The sequence below is a fragment of the Silene latifolia genome, chromosome Y (assembly GCF_048544455.1).
Source record: "Silene latifolia isolate original U9 population chromosome Y, ASM4854445v1, whole genome shotgun sequence".
Taxonomy (NCBI): Eukaryota; Viridiplantae; Streptophyta; class Magnoliopsida; order Caryophyllales; family Caryophyllaceae; genus Silene; species Silene latifolia.
In genome coordinates this window covers 472,624,989-472,642,415 of record NC_133538.1, presented here as the reverse complement: position 1 = coordinate 472,642,415, position 17,427 = coordinate 472,624,989, and the positions used below count along the sequence as shown (strand labels likewise).

General features: G+C 36.1%; 1 non-coding gene across 1 annotated transcript; it reads left to right on the top strand.

The window, feature by feature from the left end:
• The first annotated feature begins 396 nt into the window (after window positions 1–396).
• Window positions 397–503, top strand: LOC141634685 (small nucleolar RNA R71). Its single transcript, XR_012539410.1, has one exon. It is a non-coding gene; the product is annotated as a small nucleolar RNA R71 (small nucleolar RNA).
• The last annotated feature ends 16,924 nt before the right edge of the window (window positions 504–17,427 follow it).

Here is a 17,427-nt window from a genome sequence, read left to right as displayed (position 1 = left end):
CCCTACATTCACTTTGGTCATGTCCCAAAGTTCCACAATTCTCACATATCCCACTTGGGATGGATGAAGATGCTACCATGGCATTAACATGATGGTTTGGTGATTTTGAGGCTTCTTCAAGTTTAGCCATAGCCTTCTCAAACTTCAAGTTGATGGTATCAATATGAGCACTAAGTTGAGCACCCAATTGAGTAAGAGTCCACTTCATACTTTCCTCCTCTAGTAGCCTTGCGAGGTCTACTATATTGTGAATTATGGACCGCCATTTCCTCAATCTTGTTCCAATTTTGATTATCGTCAACTTCGGTGAACATACCATTTGATCCCATGTTGAGAATGTTTCTTGAGTCTTCATAAAGGCCATTCCAAAATTGTTGTACCAAGAACCACTCGCTAAGTCCATGATGAGGACATGAGCGACAAATTCCTTTGAATCGCTCCCAAGCATTATACAAAGATTCTTCATCCCTTTGCTTAAAACCCGTAATTTGAGCTCTTAGTATATTAGTCTTTTCCGGAGGGTAGAATGTTTTGTAGAAAGCTAGAGCCAACTTCTTCCAAGAGTCAATTCCAAGAGTAGCTTTATCAAGACTTTTCAACCATTGTTTTGCGGTGCCAATTAGAGAAAAAGGGAATAAGACCCATCGAATTTGGTCTTGAGTTACACCGGTTTGTGAAATCGCATCACAATAGTCACAAAAGGTTTCCATATGGGAATGAGGGTCTTCACTAGGCATCCCCCCAAATTGGCTTCTTTCGACTAATTGGATAAATGCGGATTTTGCAATGAAATTTCCGGTTAAGTGTTGTGGTGTGGGAGTACCATTGGGTAGGTTCTCCTCGGTTGGTACGGAATGTGATGAAAACTTAGGCATTGTGGGTTGGTTGTGTGATTTATTTTGTGTTGGGTTCTCCTCACCTTCTCTTGCAAAAGGGTTGATGAACTCAATAGTATTTGGTTGAATATCTACAACCTCACTAATACCTCTCAAAGTATTTCTAGCAAGTCTTCTATTGGTTGTCAAAGTCCTTTCAATTTCGTGATCAATGGGTAACAAGTTACTTTGTGATCTTCTAGACATGCAAAATATCAAACAACTCGAACACAATTAGAACAAACCTTGAGGATCTTTTACTTCCCCAAGGCAAAGAAAGACACAACTAAAAGAATCAAAGAAAATCAAATCAAGTTAACACCGTCCCCGGAAACGGCGCCATGTTTGGTCGGTCCGCTTTGAGCTTAGATTTCGGTTGCTTGTCGTCAGAAGCACATAGACCAAAATAATATTTATATCTCCACAAACAAATCTACTATTAATAAAGAGGTAAGTAAAGGTCGGATCCCAAGGGACGGGTATTGATGTAGGATTTTTGATTGCAAGTAGCGGTGTCTAGGGGTGTCATAATTTGGGTTGAGATAAGAAGATCACTAAGCTAAATAACAATTAAAGCAAACAAGCAAGATGACTAGAATGAGATGTAAACAATTGATTAAAAGCACTAGGGTGTCATGGGTTCATAGGGGATTCATGGGAATTGATCATACAAACATATTCTCAAATTATAAGCAAACAATTATTGTTGTGATAGGATCGAGTTTGTTTATATCTTACAATCCTAGGAAGGTTTGGGTCCCGGAGCCGAATCGATTATATTGTACAACACCTACAAGTTGACTTAATCCTCCCAACTCAACTATATGCATGGTCTAATGAGACTCGAGTTGGTTTATGTCTTACAAGTCTCATTGAAAAGGTAAGTGATGGGTAAAAAAAAAATGCAAGGATTCATAGGCTCGCATTTCATCAAACATAACATGTGCATAAGTTGAGATCACAACAAGCAAGCAAATAAATTATGAAAACATATTAAATTAAGCATGAATCATCCCCCATGTTGGTTTCCTCTAATTACCCATTAACCCTAGTTAAGGAAACTACTCACACATTATCAAGTTTAACATGTTAACAAGGTTGTCAATCATATTAACAAAGAAAAACATGATGAATAAATGAAGATGATTAACAATAATTAAAAAGGGATTAAGAGAGTTATACCTAATGATGATTCCAAAATAATAATGCAAAGAATAAAAGAAGTACTTGATGATTGATGGAAGGTTGTCAATCTCCCAATAAACCCAAATAATCTTCAATTACCCAAAATAAAAGATGAACAAAAGAGAAATTAAGTAAATGAGATTTGTATTAATATTTGATTAGAAGTTGATTACAAGATTAAGAAGAGATTAGAATGATATAAAGTACCCTAAAGATGGATAAGAAGAACATGATAACCTAATTAGATTAATGGGGTATTTATAGTGCGGATTAGGTGCACAAATTAGGGTTACTAAGGGCTTAAATGTGTTAGGTTCATATACCTATTATTAGACTCCTCTAATAGTGAACTAATTAACTTGATAATTATATGTTCTTTAGATCTAGTGCATGCATAACAAAATGAAAGATTTATAAGAAAAACAATGTTCCTTACATTGTTATAGGTTTCGAAATATGTGGGCACAAGTAAGGTCACCTTCCTTCACTTGTTCTTGAGCTAAATATTGTGGATGATCCTCCTAAGACTCCAAGTATAGAAGCCACTCCAATAAATTGCACCCAAGATGAATCCAAAAAATTCCTACTAATATTAACTAGATATTAAGTAGAAATATTACCTTAATAATACTAATGATCTTGTATTACTATCTTAAGTAATGTATGATGTGTATTAGTATTTATGGAGAGCTTTATTGCAATTGCATGTAAGGAATTGTTAGAGAGATATAAGCAAAACTAGCAAAACCAAGTAGTGTAAAAATGAGCAACCAAATGCTCATTATGTAGTGCCAAAACCGGTTGGCATAAGGCAAAGAAAGAATCTTTTGCCTTTTGTTTTTTACTTGTTTTGTTTATTGTAGGTAGATTGTGTAAGATGTAATATGTAAAGGCTAGTATGTAAGGTCTCTTTCACACAATAACCAACATCTACATAAGACAAAAGAGCATCTTTGCTCATCTTATTTGGCCGAAGTATTGGTCCTTTTATGGACAATTTTTGCCTTTTGTCATTTGTCCCACAAATGCTTATAAGTCTTATGTTTAACAATCTTACATATTTAATTATTAATGTAATCATTTAACACTTAAATATTACAATTAATAATATAATATACACTCCACTTTTTGAGTAGTATACTACCATTATATCAACATATAATGGGTCCCATAATTACTAGTTAATTAAAATTACAACTTCTTGTAACTTTAAATAATTAATTACCTCTACCTCAAAACTTATATAATACCTCAACTAATTTAGTAATTTAACGCTTAATTACTAAATTAAATCTTATTTAATCACATTATAATAAGACGCAAAATTGCACTCCCACAATTAAGGAATTAATTAATTCGTATCGCATACAATTAATTAAATATCTATTTGGGCCTCATCCTATAGGTGTGACCTAAAGGGATCAATCGACCACCACACCGTCACACGACGTAATGTCAAACTCTAGTTAGCCAATCATTACCGATTAATGACGGTCAATGATCGTATAAAGAATCATCCCTCACGTATTCTTAATATGAGATTTAATAATGATATTTAAATCATATGATCGCACTATTGTTGAGAACACATTTCCAAACAATCTCCCACTTGTCCTCGACAAGTGTGCGTCACCAATTCTCTTGTCCTATTACAATCTCCCACTCAATGCAAGGTGTCTTGCAGGTCGTACTTACATTTGATCATATCTTGAGTGGTTTTCTCGATCCGAGATTAACTCGCCTCCGGAAATTATCTATCATAGATACCTTCCGAGCGTGGCCACGCATTTGCAGTTAACTACTCCTCGAGTGGCCTTGAGATTTCAAACAACCCTGACAAGGGGTGGACAATTCCTATCGCCCTATTCCCTTCGTTTAGCCACAGTCCATCATAACCCAAAATATACCCAGTTTGACCTCATTAACGAAATCGTAGAGTATAAATCAAAGCTAATCAGAAGTTGTGCCAACTTGGGCGAATAGTCTCTAGTCAAAAGAATTGACTCATAAGAATACTATAGCGACTCTTGCCACGACCAGGATTTATGAATTACTGTAACTCTATAAGCGGTCATCGCCGACGATTGTCCCATACAATCTGCCTATGTGATCGACTAGTCATCCCATATGACTCTATGGCACTTGAACTTGCCATCAATCGCATCACACTCTAGTCACTTCGAGACGTCACCTCATATAAGTAACTAGGGGCGAATACCATGTTAATCCAGTTCACTTTAATGGGGTTCAATTGTCTCCACAACCCATTAGGATAGAACAAGGTTATAAATAAACGAGTTTGTATAAACTCAAACGACAAATGCGATTATCATATATGAACCAAAAACTCAGATTTTTATTTCATAACTTATAATCTAATACAAATTTGGCATACGCCTTAGACCCATGGATATAACATGATGGTCATATTTTGTTTGCGATAAAGGTTTGGGCAATGGATCTGCTATGTTGTCATCCGTTCCAACCTTACAAATCGCTACTTCCTTTCTTTCAACAAAATCCCTAATTACATGGAATTTTCTAAGTACGTGTCTAGATTTATTGCTAGACTTGTGTTCTTTAGCTTGAAAGATCGCCCCACTATTATCACAGAAGATCGTGATAGGATCTTTGGCGGTGGGAACTACCTTTAGCCCTTCCAGGAATTGCCTAATCCACACGGCTTCCTTAGCAGCCTCTGATGCTGCAACGTACTCAGCCTCCGTTGTAGAATCCGCAATCACAGCTTCTTTGAAGCTTCTCCAGCTTATGGCACCACCATTGAGCATATATATAAATCTAGCCTGAGATTTCATATCATCTCTATCTGTTTGAAAACTCGAGTCTGTGTAACCCTTAACACACAACTCGGGGTCACCTCCAAACACTAAGATAGAATCCTTAGTTCTTCGCAAGTACTTAAGGATATTCTTCACAGCTATCCAGTGACTCTCACCTAGATTCTCTTGATATCTACTAGTCATGCTTAAAGCATACGAGACATCTGGACGAGTGCATATCATGGCATACATGATTGATCCAACAGCGGAAGCATAAGGAATCAACTTCATGCGTTCAACATCTTCGGGTTTGGAAGGAGATTGAGACTTGCTCAAAATGATTCCACTACCCAAAGGAATCAAGCCTCTCTTGGACTTTTTCATGCTGAAACGTCGAAGAATCTTTTCAATGTAAGATTCTTGACTTAATGCAGTATCCTTTTGGTTCTATCTCTATAGATCCGGATACCTAGTATGCATTGTGTTTCTCCTAAATCCTTCATTTGAAAATAATTTCCCAAACACTCTTTAACAGAGGATAACATTGGAATATCATTTCCAATAAGTAGTATGTCATCCACATACAATATTAGGAACACAACATTGCTCCCACTAAACTTCATGTATAAACATGGTTCCTCAACACTTCGAGTGAAACCATTCTCTCTTATAACATGATTGAATCGATGATTCCAGCTTCTAGATTCTTGCTTAAGACCATAAATGGATTTCTTAAGCTTACATATTTTGTTAGGATTTTTCAGATCTATAAAACCTTCAGGTTGTAACATGTACACCTCCTCTTCTAAATGCCCATTTAGAAAAGCGGTCTTTACATCCATTTGCCATATTTCATAGTCATGAAATGCAGCAATCGCTAACATTATCCGAATGGATCTTAGCATGGCTACTGGAGCAAAGGTTTCATCATAGTGAAGACCCTGAACTTGGGTAAAACCCTTTGCAACAAGCCTAGCCTTGTAGACATCATCATGTCCTTCTATGCCATTCTTTATTTTGAATATCCATTTGCATTGAAGAGGTCTCACTCCTTCAGGCAAATCCACCAAGTTCCAGACTTGATTTTCATGCATAGAACTTTTTTCGGATTCCATGGCTTGAAGCCATAAAGCTGAATTAGGACTAGAGATCGCAGCTTTGTAGGTAGAGGGTTCGTCGCTTTCTAGAAGCAACACATCAAGACTTCCATCCTCTTCGATAAGTCCCACGTATCTATCAGGATGGCGAATTTCTCGACCCGACCTTCTTAATTGAGGAATGACTTCCGAATTAGATGACGAAGGAACGTCTTCACGTGCCTCCTCATTTGTTTCTACTTCGGTTTGTGTCTCTTGAACTTCATTAAGTTCAAAATTTCTCCCACTCTGTCTCTTAGAAATAAAATCATTTTCTAAGAAGACAGCCTCATCAGACACAAACACTTTGTTCTCTTGAGGTTTGTAGAAGTAGTAACCTCGGGTGGTGGTAGGGTAACCCACAAAGATGCATTTTTCGGATCATGGGGCTAGCTTGTTGTCTGTTTTTACCTTGACGTAAGCATCGGAACCCCAAATCCTCATGTAGGATATATTAGGAACCCTTCCTTTCCATATCTCATATGGTGTCTTTTCGGTTGCTTTTGATGGACTAATGTTTAATGATTTAATTGCAGTTTGGATTGCAAATCCCCAAAACGAGTTAGGTAACTCGGTTTGACTCATCATAGATCGAACCATATCTAGTAGGGTTCGATTTCTCCTTTCGGCTACACCATTTAGTTTTGGTGTGCCAGGTGGAGTGAGTGGTGACACAATGCCACAATCTTTCAAGTGTGAATTAAATTCATTACTGAGATATTCGCCACCACGATCAGATCGTAGTGTCTTTATCCTTTTGTTCAATTGGTTCTCAACTTCATTCTGAAATTGTTTAAATTTCTCAAAAGCCTCACTCATATATTTCATTAAGTAGATATACCCATATCTACTCAAATCGTCGGTGAAGGTAATGAAGTAATCATAATTACCCCTAGCGGTGATACTCATTGGTCCACAAACATCAGTATGTATAAGGCCCAAAAGTTCACTAGCTCGTGTCCCTTTACCACTAAAAGGATTACGAGTCATTTTACCTAGGAGGCATGATTCGCATATACCATATGATTGGAAATCAAATGGTTTGATCACGTTAGTAGAAACTAACCTTTTAATGCGATTCTCATTGATATGACCCAATCGACAATGCAAAATGTACGACTCATTTGGATCACTTGATTTGAGTTTCTTGGTTTGAATGTTATAGATGTCATTCCTTGGATTTGATGTTTCTAGAACATAAATACCATTAATAGATGAACCTAGGCCTATGACCAAGTTATTTCTAGAAATAGCGCAACAATTGTTCTTGATAGCAAAATTAAAGCCATCTATGTCTAACATAGCAACTGAAATAATGTTCTTAGAAAGAGTAGGTACATAAAAACAATTATGCAAATACAATTCAAATCCATTCGCTAGAACGAGTACATAAGTACCCTTGGACGCGGCCGCTACCCTAGCTCCATTTCCAAGTCGGAGATCAACATCGCCTTTGTTCAGCTTTTCCACGTTTCTTAGCCCCTGTAAATGATTACAAAGGTGAGAACCACAACCAGTATCTAGTACCCATGTTGTCGTGGAAGTGAAATTTACATCAATAACATAAATCTCAGAAGGAATTTTACCAAGTGGAATGACAAGTCCATCCCTTATATTTCCCAAATATATGGGGCAATTTCTCATCCAATGTCCCATGCCATGACAATAATGACATTTATCATCAACTTTGGCTCCTCGACCATTGTTGATTTTTCTCCCTTTTCTTCCCTTCCTTTTGAACCTTTTCCCATTAGTAGCAAGAACTTGCTTGCTTAAACTCCCACTTACTTCGGCATCCTTCTCTTTCAAAGATAGGGACCTCATAGACTTAGTGACATGGCCTACCTGAGACGCATTCACATAAGGCCTAGTAATAGTGGGAGGTATGGAGGAAGTGATGAAATTGAGATTTCCATCGGAACCGATCCCAAAATGAAGCTCTCTAGTAGTATCGAGTTTGTGGTTGGAGCAAATTTCGTCGAATGAATTGTGACATGACTCAACGGTAATTGTGTTGTTGCTTGTGATGGATCCATTGTGATATAAATCAACTACAATTTTGGAGGTAAGGAAATATTAACATTTGTCATTTTAATTAAACTTGTAAACATATTTTTAAACAAGTTTTAACATTTATATAGTGACCTCCACCCAACTACATAAATGATTCCGAGATCCAAATTCATATCAACTCGGGCACGGTGAGCCGATTAAACCCTTATTAATATAACTCGGTGGATTAACCTTTTAATCGATTCTACTTTTAGAACTCTCGGTCGATAAAAATTACTCTAATTCTCATCTTTAGCCCGGAACACATGCGACTATGGTCAACAATACTTCCGTTGAGCTCAATCCAAATTTCGATGTAATAACTTTTTACTACCCCACTTCGCCAACGTAACAAGGTTTGTATTACGGTGAAGCCGGATTAACACCCTCATGAAATTGGTACTTCATGGGTTTCTACTATTTGGTAAGGCTATTTCTCAATTTTTTATATGTGAGAGGTCTTGTCAATTTATTATCTATCACGTTTTAAGTGAACTAAAGCGGTGAACTACGATAATTATAATTGACATGGTCGATGACTCGATATGATATGCATGTGTTGTTATGGCGATTTGGCAATGCATGCAACATATTAAAAGAAATGCAAAGCAATAAATAAAATTCCTAGTATGGCCTTCCTAAAATAGAAAATCAAATAATCTATTACATATTCGGAAACCAACTCCTTTGGTCCCTTGAATCTTCAATTGGCACGCCTTCCAAGACACCGTCTTTGTCGGATCACCTTTCCGAATGGCACCGTCTTTGAAGATGCTCCATAATTACAAATAATAATAAAAATACAAAACTATTCCTATTATACATTTGTAAAATGGAAAAACTACTGAAATAAAAAATTAAAATAAAAGTGATACGAGATCACATTAAATTACAACCGAATCAATATTCCCTTTCATTACGGGTAATATCGATTAAAACTAAGGCCATACTAAGATAAAATTACATAATTCAAAATTATATAAATAAAAGAGATTCAACAATTGAAATATGCAGCATTATAATATGTACCTATCATGCAAAATCATGTGCCAAACCGCCCTTTTTAACTTATGTCGTACATATAACCCGGTTTCATGGAAATGCGTGATAATAACCTTTTAAAATCACTAATTAACACTTAAATCACATCTACGCTCAAGTTAATTATCCTAACACATTTTAGAACTCAAAAATCAGTCATCACTTAATTTTTGACAATAATTCAACTTGATTTAATTTTATGCTCATTTTTGACCTTAAAAACACAATATTTATGAAATAAATCTAAATTAAATCATAAGAGTTTCAAAATTTGAATTTTAAATTTTTGAACATTCTGGAATATATCCATGACACTCATAATGTCAAAAATAATGGTTAAAATTTTCGAATTAATTTTGAGAAAATATAGTTGCATTTTTATCGTTTTTATCTCATAAAATGTATAAAGTATACGAAAATTAAACCAATAATTTTTACAACTTTATATTTGATAAGTGGGATATTAATTCAACTTAAAATAATGTTCTCAAGCCATGCAATACGTTTTAGCTAATTTTTGCTAAAATAGTCACTATTTATGCCATTTTTACTCAAAAATCCATAAATCATGCTAAAGAAGATATTTAAATCTAGAAATTTACATACTCTCTGTAAATCTTGCATGTGACATCATATTAAAATATCATGGCTTAATTCGAAATTTAACTATTTTTAACCATTTTACCTCTTTTAATCCATCTTTATCTCATAAAAATCATAAATTATGCAATATTAATCAAATTAACCCGTCCTTTTACACAAAAATTGTAAAATATTCATGTGAGGTCATATATATTTTCTAAGGTCAGAAACAAAATTTAACTATTTTTAGCATTTTAATTCCCATTTTAGTCATAAAAATGTAATAAAATGACCAAAAATCCTTAAAATGAGCGAAAAATTTCCATGAATCATAAAAATGACCTAAAAACATTTTAGGACCAGAATATATAACATGCATGGTGATTTCGTGGCTTATACTTATAAATCACAAATTTTAAAGTTTTATATGTTAACCTTTTAACTCGGAAAAACAATAATCGATTATGCATGCAACATCCTTATGCTCTGATACCACTTGTTAGGTTCATATACCTATTATTAGACTCCTCTAATAGTGAACTAATTAACTTGTTAATTATATGTTCTTTTGACTAGTGCATGCATAACAAAATGAAAGATTTATAAGAAAAACAATGTTCCTTACATTGTTATAGGTTTCGAAATATGTGGGCACAAGTAAGGTCACCTTCCTTCACTTGTTCTTGAGCTAAATATTGTGGATGATCCTCCTAAGACTCCAAGTATAGAAGCCACTCCAATAAATTGCACCCAAGATGAATTCAAAAAATTCCTACTAATATTAACTAGATATTAAGTAGAAATATTACCTTAATAATACTAATGATCTTGTATTACTATCTTAAGTAATGTATGATGTGTATTAGTATTTATGGAGAGCTTTATTGCAATTGCATGTAAGGAATTGTTAGAGAGATATAAGCAAAACTAGCAAAACCAAGTAGTGTAAAAATGAGCAACCAAATGCTCATTATGTAGTGCCAAAACCGGTTGGCATGAGGCAAAGAAAGAATCTTTTGCCTTTTGTTTTTTACTTGTTTTGTTTATTGTAGGTAGATTGTGTAAGATGTAGTATGTAAAGGCTAGTATGTAAGGTCTCTTTCACACAATAACCAACATCTACATAAGACAAAAGAGCATCTTTGCTCATCTTATTTGGCCGAAATATTGGTCCTTTTATGGACCATTTTTGCCTTTTGTCATTTGTCCCACAAATGCTTATAAGTCTTATGTTTAACAATCTTACATATTTAATTATTAATGTAATCATTTAAAACTTAAATATTACATTTAATAATATAATATACACGCCACTTTTTGAGTAGTATACTACCATTATATCAACATATAATGGGTCCCATAATTACTAGTTAATTAAAATTACAACTTCTTGTAACTTTAAATAATTAATTACCTCTACCTCAAAACTTATATAATACCTCAACTAATTTAGTAATTTAACGCTTAATTACTAAATTAAATCTTATTTAATCACATTATAATAAGACGCAAAATTGCGCTCCCACAATTAAGGAATTAATTAATTCGTATCGCATACAATTAATTAAATATCTATTTGGGCCTCATCCTATAGGTGTGACCTAAAGGGATCAACTGACCACCACCGTCACACGACAGTAATGTCAAACTCTAGTTAGCCAATCATTACCGATTAATGACGGTCAGTCGACTGTATAAAGAATCATCCCTCACGTATTCTTAATATGAGATTTAATAATGATATTTAAATCATATTGTGGACAAGGCCCTCGGGAACTGCGTCCGCGGGATCCACACTAGGCATAATCGACTCGAGGTTCTTTCGAATCGAATTAAGACATATTAGAGTCGCCACCAAGTTTTTTGGGAACTTGGAACCGTTCAAGTCAACTTTACACCTTTCATCGAAAAGCATAAAGCCAATCGACTACGAGTGATTAAAGATAAAGACTTGTACCCTATATCACTCGATTTGAATGACTCTCGTAATCCAATGGTATTTAGACGGATCCACAAACCATAGATCTTGAGTAAGGGGTGAGGGTACGTCTTAGGAAGCCCATAAGGACACCCAACCCCGCCCGTCGATAACGGCCTCTACTAAGTCAAGTGTCGGATTTCAAACAAGGTCATAGCTACTACGATATATGATATGCAAACATCGTTTTAAAACCCTAACATGTGACAACAATTTCTATGTCGTTTAATGCATGAATACTAACTTTGTCAAAGTTGTTTTAGCATGTTGGTTGATTTGAAATAAAAGATGCGCAAACACGGCTTAGGAGGAATGGGGGAGCCATTGGGATCTATCCTATTACAACCTGGGCATTTCATGCCGACACAACGAGAAATAAATTACAACTCAATCTAATTACAACAACTATCGTAATTACTCCGACTCGATTACAATACAAACTAACAAAATACAACTTAAACTATTAAGTCTTAATAAACGAAACAAATGTAAACAAAAAAGCTAAAGCTAAGTTAGACTAATTAAAGATGTTAGCCGAATTATTAGTTAATAAACAAATTAGATTAGAACTAAACTAATTAAATTAAAATAAATAAGTACAAAGGCTTGAAATAAATTAGGTACAACTTATTAATTAAATTGAACCCAACTTATTAAAATTATTCACCAATCCATATTTATTAAAATAGGATTAGTAAACAATTAAAGAAACAAAAGAAGAAAAGAAACTAAAACTGGCAGACCCGTGCAGTGCACGGATCAGAAGTCAGACAGACCCGTGCAAGGCACGGTTTTTGTAGAAAAGCAAAGTTAATTATGTTTTAATTACGAAATCAGTAAAATAAATTACGAAAAAATTCATTAAATTAAATTTACAGATTTTGAACCATAAAAGATAATTAAAACGACTTTTAAAAAATTAGAAATAAATAAAACAAATTAAAGGTTAATTAATTACAAATTGAATTAAATAAATACGAACTAGGTTAGGTACAATTCTAAATCGTCAACGAGTGCAAATGGAAAGGTGTTAAGCACGCACTTCTATGCTAGCGAGAAAATTAGGTGAAAGAGAGAGATGCATTCATTAAGTTCTGAGAATTGTCGATTGATTTTAAAAGCTATGTCGAAGCACCCTAACATGTCTAATTAGGTTATTCAAATTGATCTAATGTCATCTAAATAAGTTATATGTTAACAATCAGAAGTCATACTAACATGCAACGGGTCCTAAGGTGGGTCGAATTGGCCGAGACAACAAAGGGTCAAAAGCGAGAAACGGAAGTTAGAAATTGTTTTATTTATGCCCTACCTTGAACACGAGGATATGTAAATGAGACGGGGGTGTACGACCGACTGATGTAGCGGTTTCTTTTCCCATCTCAAGTCAACGCGGGTGTTCATGGTGGTACTTTAACTCATACTCGGACTAAACTAGTTTCATAGTTAATTTAAACGATAAATAAAAGCGATAAACAAACAAAAAACAAACTATAAGAAAAACAAACATAAAAACGAAATAAAAAAGGAGAAAGAGGAGGATTTGATGCACCCTCAACCTACATGTATCGTTGACACCGTCTTGGGTCGTAATCGATGGTAGATTTTATCTCGAGGGGCCGTCGTCGACGAAGAAACAAAGCAAACACGCGTTTTTGACAAATCTGGACAGCAACTTTCAAACAATGATTTCTCCCTCGTTTCACGATGAAAATTCGATTTAAAAGATGTTTTGAAAACTAGAAAGAGAGGAGAACAGAGATCTTAAAGCAACCCCGCTCGTTTTGGGTTATTGGGCACGAAAAAAACGAGCACAAACAGAATCGGACAGACAAGAACAAATCACAAAACAGAGTGTATAACACTCTGTTTTTCGAGGGATTTCGTGTACTCTCAAGGGCAATTTGGCTCGTAAATCTTTGTCTAATGTGTAGATGAATGTTATGTGGTTAATTAGGAACAAGAAAATCGATTTTTGATGGAGGTTTGAGGGAGGAACGAATTCTTTTTCGAGGAGGAAACACAAACAGTTTCAGTTTGTATGTCGGTTTTGTGGAGGGATTTTGAGAGGCAATTAGGATTTGTTTCCGAGGTTTAAAGCTTGTGAGTGATGGTAGGACGTGGGGAGAACTTAGAGGAATGAATGTATGGTGAAGGGTGGGTATTTATAAGGAGTTAAAGTAGGGTAAAAGAGGGGGAGAGGCAGTCGGGCCTGTTGAGCATAGCTGCTGTCCAGCAGCTTTTGGGGGGTTTTCTAGGGTTCGTTTGGGGGTTTTTCTTGGTGATTAAGGTAAGGTAATATGGGTAGGATATTAGGGTATGGGTTAGGGTTAATGGGCACGGGTTTTGGTGGTATTTGGAGCGGGTTTTGGGCTCGGGATTGAGCTGCAAAACAGGGGGGCTGTTTCGTATTTGCGGGCTGTTTGGGGGGTGTTTGGGATGGGATTTGGGCCGTGGTTATGGGGGTTCGAGCTGGGTTGGATGGGTAGAGGCTTAGGTTGGTTAGTGTACTCGATATTCGTGCCAACTCGTAAAGAAAACGGGCTCAAAAACTGAGCTAAAATCGAGCTCAAAAACGTGTGTTCAAAACGAGTTTTTTCGATTTTTAAATCGATTTTTCAAATCGATTAACACATTGAAATAAATGACTTTTCAAATCAAATATACTCATAAAATGATTTTTCAAATCAAATATTTATTTTATTTTCAATAAAATAAACTTGGGAAAATAAATTCAAAATAAAATAAAATAAATTGAATTCACCTAAAAAAGCTATAATTTAAATATCATTTAAATTAATAAAATGAACTCACTTAAAAAAACATTAATTTAAATATCATTTAAATTAATAAAATACTTCATCGACGACGCCCATTCTACATCGTAACACGAGCTCCAAATAATGACAATGACAACTAAAGAATACATGTGTCCTATCATCATCGGGTGTTTGTCGGGTTCTCTATAAATTCCAATATCGACGGATACGGGTATCTACAGAGCCCCCACTTTGACCGAGGCTTGGACAAGGCGAAAGTCAAAGTATACCCCAGGTCCCTCTCGACCTGAGGATTCTTCGGGTCGTTTATAGTCCATTAGACTTGCGTATATAAGCTCGCCACCATAAGAAGAGATCATACCCAAACTTCACTGGGACCGACTCTTGCTTATGTTGCGTCGAATTATCATCGTTGGTCATCGACCCATAAATTGCATAAATGGTGGGTTGAGCCTTATCCTCGGCGCCTACGTATCCGTTTCGACGGAATCAAACCCGCGTCGTAGTTCGGCAAACTTCCGACACATGCCCAAAGTTTATCATCTGCTGGCATTTGTCCAAAATTCATCATCTGTTGACATTTGCCCAAAATTTATCATCTGCTGGCGCTTGTCCGAATGGGACGGAACTTTCCGAGGAGGTTGCCGCCGCTTTCATCATTTGCTTTCAGCTACGGAATTCTTCCATTTCATACTCTTGTATTTAATTGAATTCTTGGTGGATGTCATCCTTTACATCTGAATAATGGTCTCTGAAGCCAACGGCTTCAGAGCCCCCAGTTTGTGATGGCTCTAAAGTCGAAGACTTTAGAGCCCCCAGTTGAAGCATATCCTGCTATATTTGAAACACAAAAACGCACTAGCAATAATCATCACATAAGCACATTTGGATCATCGATCTTGAAATTGGATCATTCGAAATACTGGGTCATCGACCCGAAAATTGAATTTGAAAATTTTGAATGATTGGGTCATCGACCCGAAAATTGAATTTGAAAATTTTGAATGATTGGGTCATCGACCCGAAAATTGAATTTGAAAATGTTGAATGATTGGGTCATCGACCCGAATTCCGAATTTGTCATCATTTAAAATATTGGGCCATCGGCCCTTTAAAAATTGAATTTTGAATTTTTGAATTTCGAAGGATTGGATCATCGACCCACAAGGATTCCACTACTTGGATCATCTATCCACAATTCGCAAAAAGTTTTTGGAATTTTGAAATTTTTTTGAAATCGAACCTTGATGGGTGAGCAGGAAATACGACTCAGACACTCTGTATGACCCGTAAACAAACGTGAGCGTAGCCCGCTACCGCAAAACAAAAAAGGAAAATAAAACCGTAAGTGTGCACGAGTTTTAATTCAATTATTGACTTGTTGGGGGGTAGAAATGTAAATTGGCCATTCCGGCGCCAAAAGATGGCAAATGGGAACCACAAGGTCGTCGAACTTGGGACGGAGATATCGTATGGCATGGTCGTGCTCCCGAGGGCACATAGGAATCAAGATCACTTGGCATTGACAAGGAGGATTAAACCCACAGAGCAACAACGTTGGCTTCGCCCAGACACTAAACACAGACTGATTTGATGAGAACACTTAGACATCACACATCACTCTTGTTGGGAACATCCTGTCACTCTTCTCCTCGCCTCCTTTCTTTTCAGTGAGTTTTCATAATTTCTTGCCACCGCCTTCTTTCTTTTCAGCGGGCTTTTACTATTTTTCTTCCACGCCTTCTTTCTTTTCAGCGGGTTTTCATATTTTCTGTTCCCAACAAAAACTCACATCTATATGACTCAGCATCTTTGCCTAAACCGTTAGATAAAGCTCATTCCGAGATTTGACACTACTTATCTGAACCTATATCCTTATCCTAGCCTACATCGAGTACTAAGACCAACTCAAACAAAGGTGGCTTCATTTGGACTTGGTTAAGACCCGTAATAAACCGACAAGATGACAACTTGGTTGATGAGTGGATTGAATCCTTTAATCTGAAGGACTGCCTACGTATTCGCGTGGAGCGAAATCAAATCCGACGTAGTTCGATCAAGGTGCATTAAATTGGCATTTTGATTGTGTGTACACACTCGAAGGTTTCACCTAAGGTATCATGTCATATCCCATTCTAGCCTGTAAAGTACCGTTAAATCCCGTGTCTAGGGTTGGTACAAAAAGTTTTGGTTCTTTGGGATGTGGAGCTTGGTAATAATAGTTTCGAATAGTGGACCGTCGTTCTGAAGGTTCATTTTGTGGTGCTAAGGCCAAGGGCTATGGCTTGTAACGTGGTTGGAAATGGTGTCTCAGGTTTGATGAAACCCGAGTACAAATGGGTTGGGAATCGATGTGGGTTCAAATTTCCATGTCTGGATCCTAAAGGCTTGGGTGTACTAACAGACAAGCGGAATGATTCTCAAAATTCCTGACTATCCCCTTGTAACTGTCTCAGGAAGGATTTAGAGAGTAAAGAGGTCACTACTTACTCTTTTGGGCTTCGCCCATTGAACCTCAACTATGGGTACTTGACTTGAATTTTGGCTTCCAAAACTTCGACATTCAATCAAAAGCGTTCTGCAATGACTTCAACATCTTTTTTCCTTTTTTCCTTTTTCTTTCATCACTTTTCTTTTTTTTCTTTCCCTTTTTCTTTTTCTTTTTTTCATTTTTTTTCATCTTTTTTTCTCTTTGAAAATGATCTTCTATTCATTCTCTTAGTCATAAATGGATACACCTTGAAAACTGGGCTTCGCCAACTAAATTGGGTAAGAACTAACAATTCCTTGTTAGAACGAGTTGATATCTTCTCTCTTCGAGATGGGATGATTCTGTGGGCAAAAGGCTTGCCTTCCATCATCGATATGGAAAACAAGGAGCTAGTCCGGGTTCGTCCTAGAATCATCTAAAAGCCTGTCACAAACATTGGTTCAGATGGAGGTTTTCTACCGCCAGACATGGAATAGGTAAAGGAATCAAACACGGGATCCTAGTGTGCCTTACATTTTGAAACGAGA